The sequence below is a fragment of the Chrysochloris asiatica genome, unplaced genomic scaffold (genome assembly GCF_000296735.1).
Source record: "Chrysochloris asiatica unplaced genomic scaffold, ChrAsi1.0 scaffold00128, whole genome shotgun sequence".
NCBI classification, from domain to species: Eukaryota; Metazoa; Chordata; class Mammalia; order Afrosoricida; family Chrysochloridae; genus Chrysochloris; species Chrysochloris asiatica.
The window spans coordinates 6,620,485-6,632,573 of NW_006408646.1; the positions used below are offsets into that span (position 1 = coordinate 6,620,485).

At 37.5% G+C, this 12,089-nt stretch overlaps 2 pseudogenes; one reads left to right on the forward strand and one right to left on the reverse strand.

Annotated features, from left to right (window-relative positions):
• Positions 1-1,422: 1,422 nt before the first annotated feature.
• LOC102832273 lies at positions 1,423-2,167 on the reverse strand (annotated as a pseudogene).
• A 2,235-nt stretch (positions 2,168-4,402) lies between these two features.
• On the forward strand, positions 4,403-4,795 carry LOC102832657 (annotated as a pseudogene).
• Positions 4,796-12,089: the final 7,294 nt, after the last annotated feature.

Below are 12,089 nucleotides of genomic sequence, written 5' to 3' on the forward strand. Positions count from 1 at the left end.
TTCCTTGAAAATATAAATAATCTGGTTGTGTGGCTATGTAAACTAAGTACTTGACCTCAAGTTGGTTTGAACCACAGGGTCGTCGGCAGTTAAAAAACTCACTAGCAAGTCCTTGGAAACCATATACAGGTTGCTATGGGTTGAAACCTACTCTTCGGCACTTAACATCCTGTGAATGCATTTAGAAGAGAAATTCTGACTGCCCCCCTTTTCTTGGATCATATTGTCAGAATAGGCTGTGACTCCATCGCCCTAAACATATTAAAATGTTGGTAAAATTATATTAAACATATTAAAATGTTGGTAGTATTTCATTGTACACAGATACTTTGATTCATTTATTTCCAATTGTTTAAGTTTTGTTGTTGTTAAGTGTGGTTGAATCGGTTTCAACTCATAGCACCCCTGTGTAGGGTTTACAAGGAGCAGCTGGTGGGTTTGAATTGCAGACCTTGTAGTTAGCAGTCCAGTGCTTATCCTACAGTGTCATACCAGAACTCCATAAAAGTTATAAACAGAATCCAAACTAACATCATAGATAGATAGATAGATAGCATATCTTTCACTGTTTTTGATAATACGTTGTTGTTGTTGTTGTTAAGTGCCGTCGAGTCAGTTCCGACCCATGGTGACCCTGTACAGGGTTTCTGAGGCTGTAAATCTTTATGGGAGCAGAAAGCCTCATCTTTCTCCCGTGGAGTGGCTGGTAGTTTCGAACTGCTACCCTTAATATTTGCAGCCCGATTCGTAACCACTACGCTAGTATAGATTCTGGTAATTCTCATGTAACACTTAAAAAGAAAGTATCTATTTGTAGACGTACAAACAGAACCTGCTTTTAAAAGTGTTTGGGTAATTGATGTCAAAAGAATTTATGAAGGCTCTGAAAGTAATGAAGTAATAAACTGTATAGTCGTGAAAACAATTTGTCCTACAAAGTATGGTTTTATGATGGGGCTAGGTCTGTGGAACAGAGGCAGACAATGGCTTTGTGTGTGTGTGTGTGTGTGTGTGTGCTAATTATATTTCAAGTTCTTTCCACTTGAAAGAATTTAGGAAGCCCAGGTCTAATCTGCTCCCTGAGTTTGGTTCACTGCTGTATGGAACTTGGAGAGTCTTGTACATATGCTTTGGTATTCACCGACATTAAATCCCAGGATTGACAAAGCAGATCTCCTTCAATGCAACTACAAGTCCTTAGCTGATTGCAGAAGAAGTGGTGTCCAAGTGGAAAACACTGGCATTTTTCCTTGTGACTGAGCTTTGAGATGGGAGGTGCCTTCCATGTGACCCACCTGCTGTCCTTTCCTCTCCAGTTTCAGAAGATAGCAGAAAGCAGTCTCTTTGAAAACACTCAATGACATTTCAGAAAACAGAAACACATGCCTCTACCAATGAATTATGCTTTCAGACCTTCTGGGTCTAGTTCAGTTGCCTGATGAGTTGGTTGATGCGTTCACCACGCTAGCCAGGTGAGCCCATCTCCTTAAGAAAACCCACTTTATTCTTGGTAGCGTGATGGGCCACAGAGAGATGGAAAGGGCACAAGAACTGTGAGACCACCTGGAAATACTTCCCCAGGAAGGCAATTTCATGAATGAGATCTTCCAAGCAAATAACACCAAACTTCCCCAGGTGCTCCTCAATCACTGTGTTGTCTGTCAGTGGGATGGTCTTATTGTTGACATTGGCTTGTCCACGTTTCAGGATGAGTTCCCGGACAGACTTCAGATTTGGAAATTTCCATGTCACATAAGGTTCCACTATACACAACATTTTTATGGTTTAAGGGGTCACTTTGGCAAAGACACCACACTGAAAATCTTCTTTAGACGAAGTCTTGCAATGGTCTCTGCACCAGAAAACTCACCCCATTAATCCTTTGGATTCGTACTGCAAAGGCCAGGGAATGTTCATCTGGCACTTCCAAGCCCTGAAGTTTCATTTCTAATAGTCTGATGTGCACCCTGTCACATTGCTGTTGCTGGAAATCAAGTAGGAATGATTCCAGTCGCTTAAATCTAAGACGTTTTCCTTTCTTCTACTTCTTCTTTTCCAAAAGTGCCTGCTTTGCCTGGGTGGCTTTGAGAGCCTGGTAAGCCTTCCTCTTTTTCAGGAGATTTTCTGGAACCAACGGAATCTTTTTTCTTGGCTCTTTCTCCTCCATCTTTCCAACGCTGCCTGGCTACATTTTAACTTTAGGGAAATTTTAATTAGCTCTGGTGGTATCTTCATAAGGTTCAAAATATGTCTTGTTCAGTGATGCAAAATAGATTAAAGGGTCAAACTGGGTGTTTGCTGTCAGATAGGAGGGAGATAGATATAGCAAATAGTTTTATATAAGGAGGTTAGAGTTTGCTGCTTTACTATGTTCTTAGCACTGATGTGGATGATGAGATGAGAAGTATGCTTATTAGCTTCACAGATGATTTGTCAACCTCTTGGAGAACAGAAATAGAGTTTAGAATTCTCTGGACAAATGAGATGTTGTAAAGAACAAAGATTTTTAGGAGCAAGTGTCGAATATAGAATACTTTAGACAAAAGGATAATGTAGTGCTCATGTAGGTAATGCAACTCTGAATAAAATCTCTAGGTTTTGGGAGAATGAAACATTATAAAGCCTGCACAGTTCTTTGAAAAATATGTAGTATTTGAGAAATGTAAGGGGGTTTTAAAAAGTTTGTGCAAAAATTCCATTATCTTTCAGCTCCATTTTTCCACAAACTTTTTGAACCTCTGTGTATATTCTCAATATACACGAATTCCTTACTTAGATTCTCTTTTTGAATAGTATACTTAACATCAAACATTAACAAATTTATTTTATCTAGATTAGAAGCAATATTGTATAGAGATTTGCTGTGTAAACTATGGAACCATAATTCTGGCTTTCTTATTTAGCTGATATAACCTTGCGAAAGTTACTTCTTCATATATCTGAGTTTTCAACTATGTAAAAGGAAACAGTTATGATTGCTACCTTATAGGATTGTTGTGAAGATTAAATGAGTTGATATATAATACTTTAAAAGCATTGTCTACACATAAATCAAGTACTTGATAAAGATTGATCATAATGATATGAAGTTATGGGTGGTGTAAAAGGTTAGTTAACATGCTTACCTACTAAGTGAATGGCTTGAGATTTGAATCCACCCAGAGACACCTCAGAAAAAAGGCTTGGCAAAATCACTGCGTCTGAAAAACCAGTCATTGGAAACTCTATGGAGCACAGTTCTACTCGGACACACATATGGTTGTTGTGAATTGGAATCGACTTGATGATGACTAGTTTTTAATAGTAATAATAATGATATAACTTAGCACCTGGTCATACAGTTGTCTTAGCAATGGGAAGTTAAGCCTTTGTTTTTTGATTGGGTGTTCTCTTCCTGCTCTGGCGATCACTTTTGCATATGTGTGCTTGCTGAGCTCATATATACCATATCATTTTTTTAAGCAATATTTTTATCTTTACCAAAACCACCTCATTTGGTACAAAATTGGCCTATGACTTTGAACACCAGGTCAGGAATTTTTATAACTTGTATACAGTTACTGAAATGTAAGGACTGTTACCAAGTTCCCATTTGCTTTAAGGGCTTTTGCTTGTTAGTGAAAAGACAGTTTACAGATAATTACATCATATATATTATTGCTAGAACATCAAGTAGAAGACACTCCAATTTTCTTATAATAAGAATTGTCATTGACATTTTTTGAATCTTTTAATTCCATTTTTCCATGAGCTTTTGAAACCCCTTATATATGTATCCAGACAAAAAACAGAAGTTGTACAGAATGGCTTACCTAATCACAAGACTGAAGTGTATCAAAGAACTTGGAGAAACACATTATTTCTTCTCCTCTTTCAGACATTATTAGCTCCTTTGACAAACTATTTACATGTTGGGAAATGCAAGAAACCTACAAGGGGCTCAGCTTTTCCTTGGAGGGGTAATATTCTTAAAGAGTCCTTATGTTCACTTGCTTATTGAAAATTTGAGAATTTTAATACTTGGATATTTCAGTTTTTTTTAATTGAATAGAACTTTATAATGTATAAACAATGCTCCATAATGTAGATAGATTTATATTAGGTGTCCAAGTATGTTAGGGAAGTTTTTCATCTTGTTTAAGAGAATATTTTACCAACATTTTAATATATTTAGTTTAAGTAATTTAGCCAGTATGCTTAAGGGGGGAAAAAAAAAAAGCCTTCCAAATTTTCTGAGTAAAAAGGAATTAACAAAAAGATAGCTTTTTTTTTTTTCCAAATGAAAGGTTCGATTTTTGTGTGAACCTAGTTTGTGTGAGTTTTTCTGAGTTCTTAATTTAAGTGCAGTTATTTAAAAACATATAGGAGCCCCTTCCTCTTTCCACCGTTTTTCTGTGCCGCCATCATGGTGCGCATGAAGATCTTGGCCGACTCTTTTAAGAGCATCAGTAATGCTGAGAAGAGAGGCAAATGCCAGATTCTCATCCGGCCGTGTTCCAAAGTCATCGTTCGGTTCCTGACCGTGATGATGAAGCATGGTTACATTGGTGAATTTGAAATCACTGATGATCACTGAGCTGGGAAAATTGTTGTGAACCTCACTGGCAGGTTAAACAAGTGTGGCATGATCAGCCCTCGGTTTGATGTACAGCTGAAAGACCTAGAAAAGTGGCAGAATAATCTCCTGTCCCGTCAGTTTGGTTTCATTGTACAGACGACCTGAACTGGCATCATGGACCATGAGGAAGCAAGACGAAAACACACAGGAGGGAAAATCCTGGGATTCTTTTTCTAGGGATGTAATACATACCATGGAGCTCTGGTAGCGTAGTGGTTACGAATCGGGCTGCGAACCTTAAGGTCAGCGGTTCGAAACTACCAGCTGCTCCGCGGGAGAAAGATGAGGCTTTCTACTCCTGTAAAGATTTACACCCTCGGAAACCCTGTACAGGGTCGCTATGGGTCGGAACCGACTCGACGGCACATAAAAACAACAACAATACATACAAATAAAATGCCTCAGTGGACTCTGCTGTTTCCCCTCAAAAAAAAAAAAAATAAATAAAATAAATAGGAAAAAATTAACTTTATTTAATAGCTTATTCCTTAATAGCCCTGATGGAACTTACTACTTTTCCTTAGGTAAAGAATCTTGATGAATTCTACATTTTACTGTTGCTGAAAACATTATCTTCTGTATATTTTGGGGTGACAGTCATATGTATTCCTCTGTTTACATGAGATCAATATTTTTAGCTTTGAAAGGTTTATGTATTCCTGTGGCTCTTTTGAATTGTACGCTCTTAAAAGAATTTCTTACAGAGGTGGTGTTATGGTTAAGACAATTTCTAGTCTTTTGACCCTTTAATAGTTAAGGAAGGACTGCTTTAAAGAGCAGATAGTGGAGCTCTCTATGTAAACAGAGCTCACATTTTGGTGTGGTTATTGTATTTTTATTGGCTTGTTTTTGAAAATATGAGTAGTCACTTGTCTAGTTGCCAGAATATAAATTTTAAACAGGTCAGTAGAAAAGTGAGTTCTTTTCATTTCACATAGTCTCTACTATATGAATTTTGTCTGTCTTCCCAGATGTAACACAGGGCTGGCTGGAGTTGGATAGTTTTTAATTGTAATGATAGCAATTAAAAATTCCAATCTGTTTATTTTCTTCACTGTTCAGTTGTATACTTAATGATGTATCTGCATTTTCATCAGCTTTTCTGGACCAATTTGATGCTTGTTTACATAAAATTGAGTGGAAGGACTAGGACTCTTCAGTTTGTTTATGGATGAGAAAAGAGGAAAATTGACATTTGTAATTGAATATTAACATACTATTAAACAAGAAGCCGATTAGCTAGGTTTGTTGTTAAGTACCATCAAATCAACTCTGACCCATAGTGACCCTGTACTGGTTTGGTGTATCCTTAATTGAATAAACACTGTGTTAGCTTTTTTTTTTTTTTTTTAGTGTAGTTTACCTTCTAATTTTAAAATTTTGATGTTTAACATTTCAAGTGTCTAGGCAAAATAGGAAAAACATGCAAATGGGTATATTTTTTAATATCTAGAGCAAACTATCCTTTAATTCAAGTTGTTTGTCTTTCTAAAAAAGAAACCACTTTTAGGCATTCAAGAGAATGGAAGGATGTAAAAAAGGTGGAGTTCGGAGATTGTTTTTCATACTGTAGGGGCAGGACTCATAAAACATTGTATAAAAAAATGACATTTTTGTTGTTCTTGAGTGCTGTCAAGTCGGTTCTGACTCATAGTGACCCTGTATGGGGTTTCCAAGGAGTGGCTGGTGAGTTTGAACCGCTAACCTTGAGGTTCAAACTGATCTTGCAGTCCTGTGCCTTTAATGCACAGTACCACACATTGGTACATGTTATTGGCAAAGTGACTTCTGCCTAATTCTTTAGTTGCCTTTTTTTTTTTTTTTTTTTTTAAGTCACATTTTTGGTCTTTGCTACCTATCTTATTCTTTTACTTAAGACTTAAATAATTTTTTGAGAACTTGTTGTAAACCTGGAGTCCTGGTATGGTGCTGTGGGATAATGCACTGGGACCACAAGGTTAGTTTGAATAGCAAGGTTGGTGGTTCAAATTCACCAGCTGCTCCTTGCAAGCCCTATACAGGATTGCTATGAGTCAGAAGGCACTTAACAATAGTGATTATAAAACTGCTAATTTTCTTAGGGATTGGTCATCATCCCCATGAAAATACAATTTAGAAATTTGTTTTTTGGACAGGTGGAGGCAGGGGTAATGTGTCTGTTTTTGAACATGTACTTGTATGATATGTTTATAGAGGCAGAAATAATTATAATTAGGAAACTTTTAAGTTTCCAAGAGGAGAAGTATGGATTTCTGGAGATTACATCCTTCTCTTTTTGTTTTTTGTTTTTTGATAGAATTTTGGTTTATGTCACGTAGAAGAAGGGGAGAGGTTGTGGGAGTTACCGAAGTTGCTTCACCAGAGTTTAATCTGGAAAAAACAGCAGAATATTAATGAGTATGTAGGAATTTGCCATCTGCTACATCTCTAAGGGAGACCTTGGAACTAATCAAAGGAACAAAACCCAGGAAACTTTTTTTCCAACGCTGGAGCTAGTCTTTCTGATCTTTCCATAGCAATTATAAATATTTAACAACCTCTGGCACTTAAATGGAACAATTGTGCTTGGTTTTTAATTAACTTAATTTCTAGTGATTGAAAGTCTGGATTTCCTGCCATCTTAACAAGAGTCTTAAGTATTTCTCTTGTTCTTTTGTCAAATTCTAAGAATTTTTTGTTTCTTAGGGATATGTATGGTGGTGGTTGTTGTTAAGTACAGTGGTAAATTTATTGCACATGATGAGCCTAAATGCGGTCTTATAGAATTTGACTTTATATTCTGAATTTCAGTGGTAAAATGATACCTACCATGTGATCTTCCATGAAATAGAGTCAAAAAAATAACATTATAAAAACATAAATATAAAAATAAAATTATTAAGAGAAATTTCTTACATTCTTACTAATGATTTGGTTTCTGAGTTAATTGTGTGAAATGAATGTGCTTTATCTACATAGAAGTGATTCTAAATAACAAGTTAAACATTATAAAATATGAGCATTCATATTAATCTTATTGTTAAGTGGCAGCAAGTTGGTTCTGACTGTAGAGGTGACCCTCTATAGGGTTTCCAAGGCTGTAAATAAATCTTTTTGAGAGCAAAAAGTCTCTTCTTTCTCCCATGGAGCGGCTGGTAGACTCGAACTGCTGACTTTGTGTTTTCAGTCCAATGCTTATCCTATGGAGTCACTCAGCTCCTATACTAATCTTAAAATTATCTAGTTTCTTTTTTAGTAGATTTTATGCTATCTGTGGTTTTACTCTCTTCTAATGGTAAAGACACATATGATTTATGCCCCCCCCCTTTATCCCTTGTATAAGATTCAGATTTAAAAAAGGAAAAAACTTAAAAGGTAAATAATTTTAAAAGGGGTACCAATCAAATTTTCTGAAATTAGTTGGATCACAGTTAACTTTTCTGAGAATGTAGGGTTTCTTCTTGCCTAACTTTTTGAAATATATGAAAAGCAGTAAGAGTCATGGAAAGTGCATTGAAACCTTAGTATCTAAAATTATTTGGAACACCAGTTACTTTGCTTTTGACTTCTCACTTATTTGGATCACCATTTGGAAAAGTAGTTACCAGCATTTGAACCACTAAATGAAGACAAATGATTTTAAGCATTGATCACTAACTTCCAAATTCTAGTTTCTTTTGGGGAAAAGATTCAGCAAGGAAAGGAAACATACAGCCTCTGCCACATTTTTGGAAGAAAAAATAATATAAACAAAAAAATGAAGTATGTTGTGTATTATTAGTATGGTGTATATTGGTCTTCTGGTTATTATCTATGGAAATAGAGCTTTTTTACTTGTTATAGTGAACATTATCATAAATGCTATTAGTAGATGATACATATTTATTACCAGATCTGGCAGTGTTTCATTCTGCTGTGCATAAGGTCGCTATGAGTTAGTGCCGACTCGATGGCACATAACAACAACAACAACAACAACAACAAGAAAGGCTGTTAGAAACAGAAATGTGATTATAACATTAAGTTCAATGGAAAGTTTATGACAACTTAACTAGATTCTCCCCTCTCCCTCCCCCAAGGAGTGGATGGTTGTGTTTTTACTTTGAAAATGATAACATTTCAGCTACTATCTGTGTTCCACAGCTGTTGAAGGAATACAGCAACACTGGTCATGAAGTTCCTCTGGAACCCTGAAAACATCCAGACTTTTGTAGTTCTAAAAGGCTAGACAAGTACTTGCTATTTCCTTTGCTTTGTTGTTGTTGTTGTTGTTTTTTTTTTAACCAAGCATTTAATCCTCCTTCTTGGAGATCTTACTATGCCAGGGCAGGTCAATTTTATATAACCACTGGATGACTAACCGCAAGGGCAGCAGTTCAGACCCACCAGCCACTCCTTGGAAGCCTTATACAGGGTCTCTAAGAGTCAGACTATTGGCATTTAATGAAAACAATTAATGAAAACATGGTCATACCAAAACCAAAAACCAAATTCACTGCCACTGATTGAGTTGATTTTGATAGAGTAGAACTGTTCATTAGGGTTTCCATGACTGTGAATCTTTACTGCCTCATCTTTCTCTCAAGGAGTGGCTGGTGAGTTGTTCCTTTTCATTAGTTGACCTTTTGGCTAGCAGTCCTGTGCTTCACCCACAGCAACAACAGGGGCTTGTAAGCATGGTCATAGGTAGGAAAAAGTCACCCTGTGGACATCCAGCCCTATGAGAGAAACAGCACAGTTGACCTTAGGATGGCAGCTAGGCACTTTACATTGTTCACTACAGTATCCCCAGTGCCTAGAATAGTGCTTATCAACAGAAATATTTGTCAAAGGGATGAGCCTTCATTGCATGGAACTTATGATAGATGAATGCTGGCATACTTTTGAACAGTTGGTTTTGGTTAATGCTGTTCATTAAAAATCATGTCTTCACTATCCAGTCCAACAGACCATAGAATCCTAGTTTAGGAAAGTTATATGAGGGGACTTCCAAAAGTTTGTGGAAAAATGGACTTAAAAGAGAATTTTGGATGGAGGTGGCAGATGTGCTGAACAGACCTCAACAAGGACAAGGTAGACCAAGTGAAACAGATAATGATGGTGATTCTGGAACCCTGAGCTTCAGAGAAAAATACAGAGAGGTAGATTGTGTGCTGACTGGGAGAGAAGGCTGAGTGGGAGTGGCAAGAAAGAGAGACTGCTGGGCTGTCCACTGGTCTGGGTGTGGCAGGGCCACTGGAGCTTTGGAGTGTATCTGTTGATCATCTCAGCGGCATGGAGAGGCACACAGGATGTGTGCTGGACATTGGTGGTGATGGGGTACAGTTTTCCCTTGGTGCCGGTTTCCTCCTGGTAGCTGGAGGCATGGCCAGTCCCCTGTCCTCATCTATCTAATGGCAGTTGCACCCCCTCCTGTACAGCCTCTGCTCTGCTTGGGGTCAGACACCAGGTGTACCACCTCCACATCTAGAGGCTCATGATTTTCATCTCATTAGATCTTTTATTGCTGTTGTCTGTTTTTGGGAGACAGCAGTTATACCCATACAGCCCAGCCAAATCCATTTCTCCTAAGGCTTCACCCAGTGGGCAAGCACCAATACCCATTCCTGTACCACCTTATCAATGATAATTACTAGTCAACATCAGACAAACTCTTCATGAACTGTGTTTACACAAACAGTGAACAGAGAACTGCATGTGCACTTTAGTCTCTGGTAGTGTAGTAGTTACGAATTGGGCTGTGAACCGCAAGGTCAGCAGTTGGAAATTACCAGCTGTTCCGCGGGAGAAAGATGAGGCTTTCTGCTCCCGTAAAGATTTACAGCCTTGAAAACCCTGTACAGGGTCGCTATGGGTCGGAACCGACTCCACAGCACATAACCACCACCATACCTACTGGCAGACAGGTACCTAAGAACACACCAGCATATAATCATCAACTAAATATAAATATAGCACCACCACAATATCTTGGAAACACAGATAGTTTCAGTTTACATGAAGAAACAAGACAGAATGGCTCAAACAAATGACCAAAATACAGAGGCAAAAAATATAATAACTAGAAATAGTATCAGAACTAGGTGATGAGGAATTAAAAAGAGTAATATTTAGGTACCTTCATTGGATTGAGAGAATGATTAAGAAAGCAGAAGATGAAAATAGGGAGAACACAGAAAAAACCTTAGAAGAATTCAGGGAAACATTATGAGAACAAAGACAAATTAAATGAAAAATGAGAAATGATACAAAGCCAGCAAATACAAATTCAGAAGATTAATATTAAGATTTCGGATATAGATAATATTTTGAAGGGGCAGAGAAGTAGAATTGAATCAATGGAATGCTGAATTGATGAGCTGAAGGACAGATCTCTCCCTCCATGTTGTTGTTAAGTGCCGTCGAGTCGGTTCCGACCCATAGCGACCCTGTACAGGGTTTCCGAGGGTGTAAATCTTTATGGGAGTAGAAAGCCTCATCTTTCTCCCGCAGAGCCGCTGGTAGTTCCGAACCGCTGACCTTAAGGTTCGCAGCCCGATTCGTAACCACTACGCTACCAATTCATCTGCTATAAAGGAACAACCAGAAAAAAAGAACAAAAATTCAGAAGAAAACCTAAAATTTGTAGGAAACCATCAAGAGGAATAACTTATGTATTATCATAATTCCAGAACAGAAGAGAGATAAAAATTGTCAAAGAATTGTTGGAAGAAAGCTTCCCCTATATGAAAGTCGAGAAAATACGGATTCAAGAAGCTGAATGAACTTCAAATAGGATAGACCCCAAAAGAAAATCCCCCAAACATAATCAAACAGTTTAAAACCAAATAAAGACTCCCGATAACAGTCCAAGAAAAACTTACCTTTTTTTAATTGTTACATTCTGACTCATAGAGACTCTGTATGTAGTTTCCAAGGAACAACTGGTGGATTTGAACCACCAACCTTGTGGTTAGCAGTACAATGCTAATCCTACAATGTTGCACCAGGACTCCAAAACTCATAGTGACCCTGTATGGGGTTTCTGAGGAACAGCTGGAGGGTGTGAACTGCCAACCTTGTGGCTCACAGTCTAGTGGTAATCCTACAGTGCCACACCAGGAGAAACTAAGCTTCCCTGGAGCCATGTGGGCAAGAAGACAATGAGATGATATATATAAAACTGTAAGAAAAAAACCTTCCAACCAAGAATCATATCCAGCAAAATTGTTCCTCAAATTTCATGGTGAAATTAGGACATTGCCAGATAAATAGAAACGAAGAGAACTTGTAAAAACCAGACCAACTTTACAAAAAATACTAAAGGAAATTCCCTGAACAAAGAACCAACAACAGCAGGCAGCAACTTGATATTAACATTAACATACATGACAAATCAGAAGTCAACCCAGATATAGAAGTATCCATAGTAAAACAAATGTACAAGACTGAAAACAGAGAACAAGAGTTAATCAGTTCGCAACAATACAACAAAAGTTAAAAGAATTTCCAC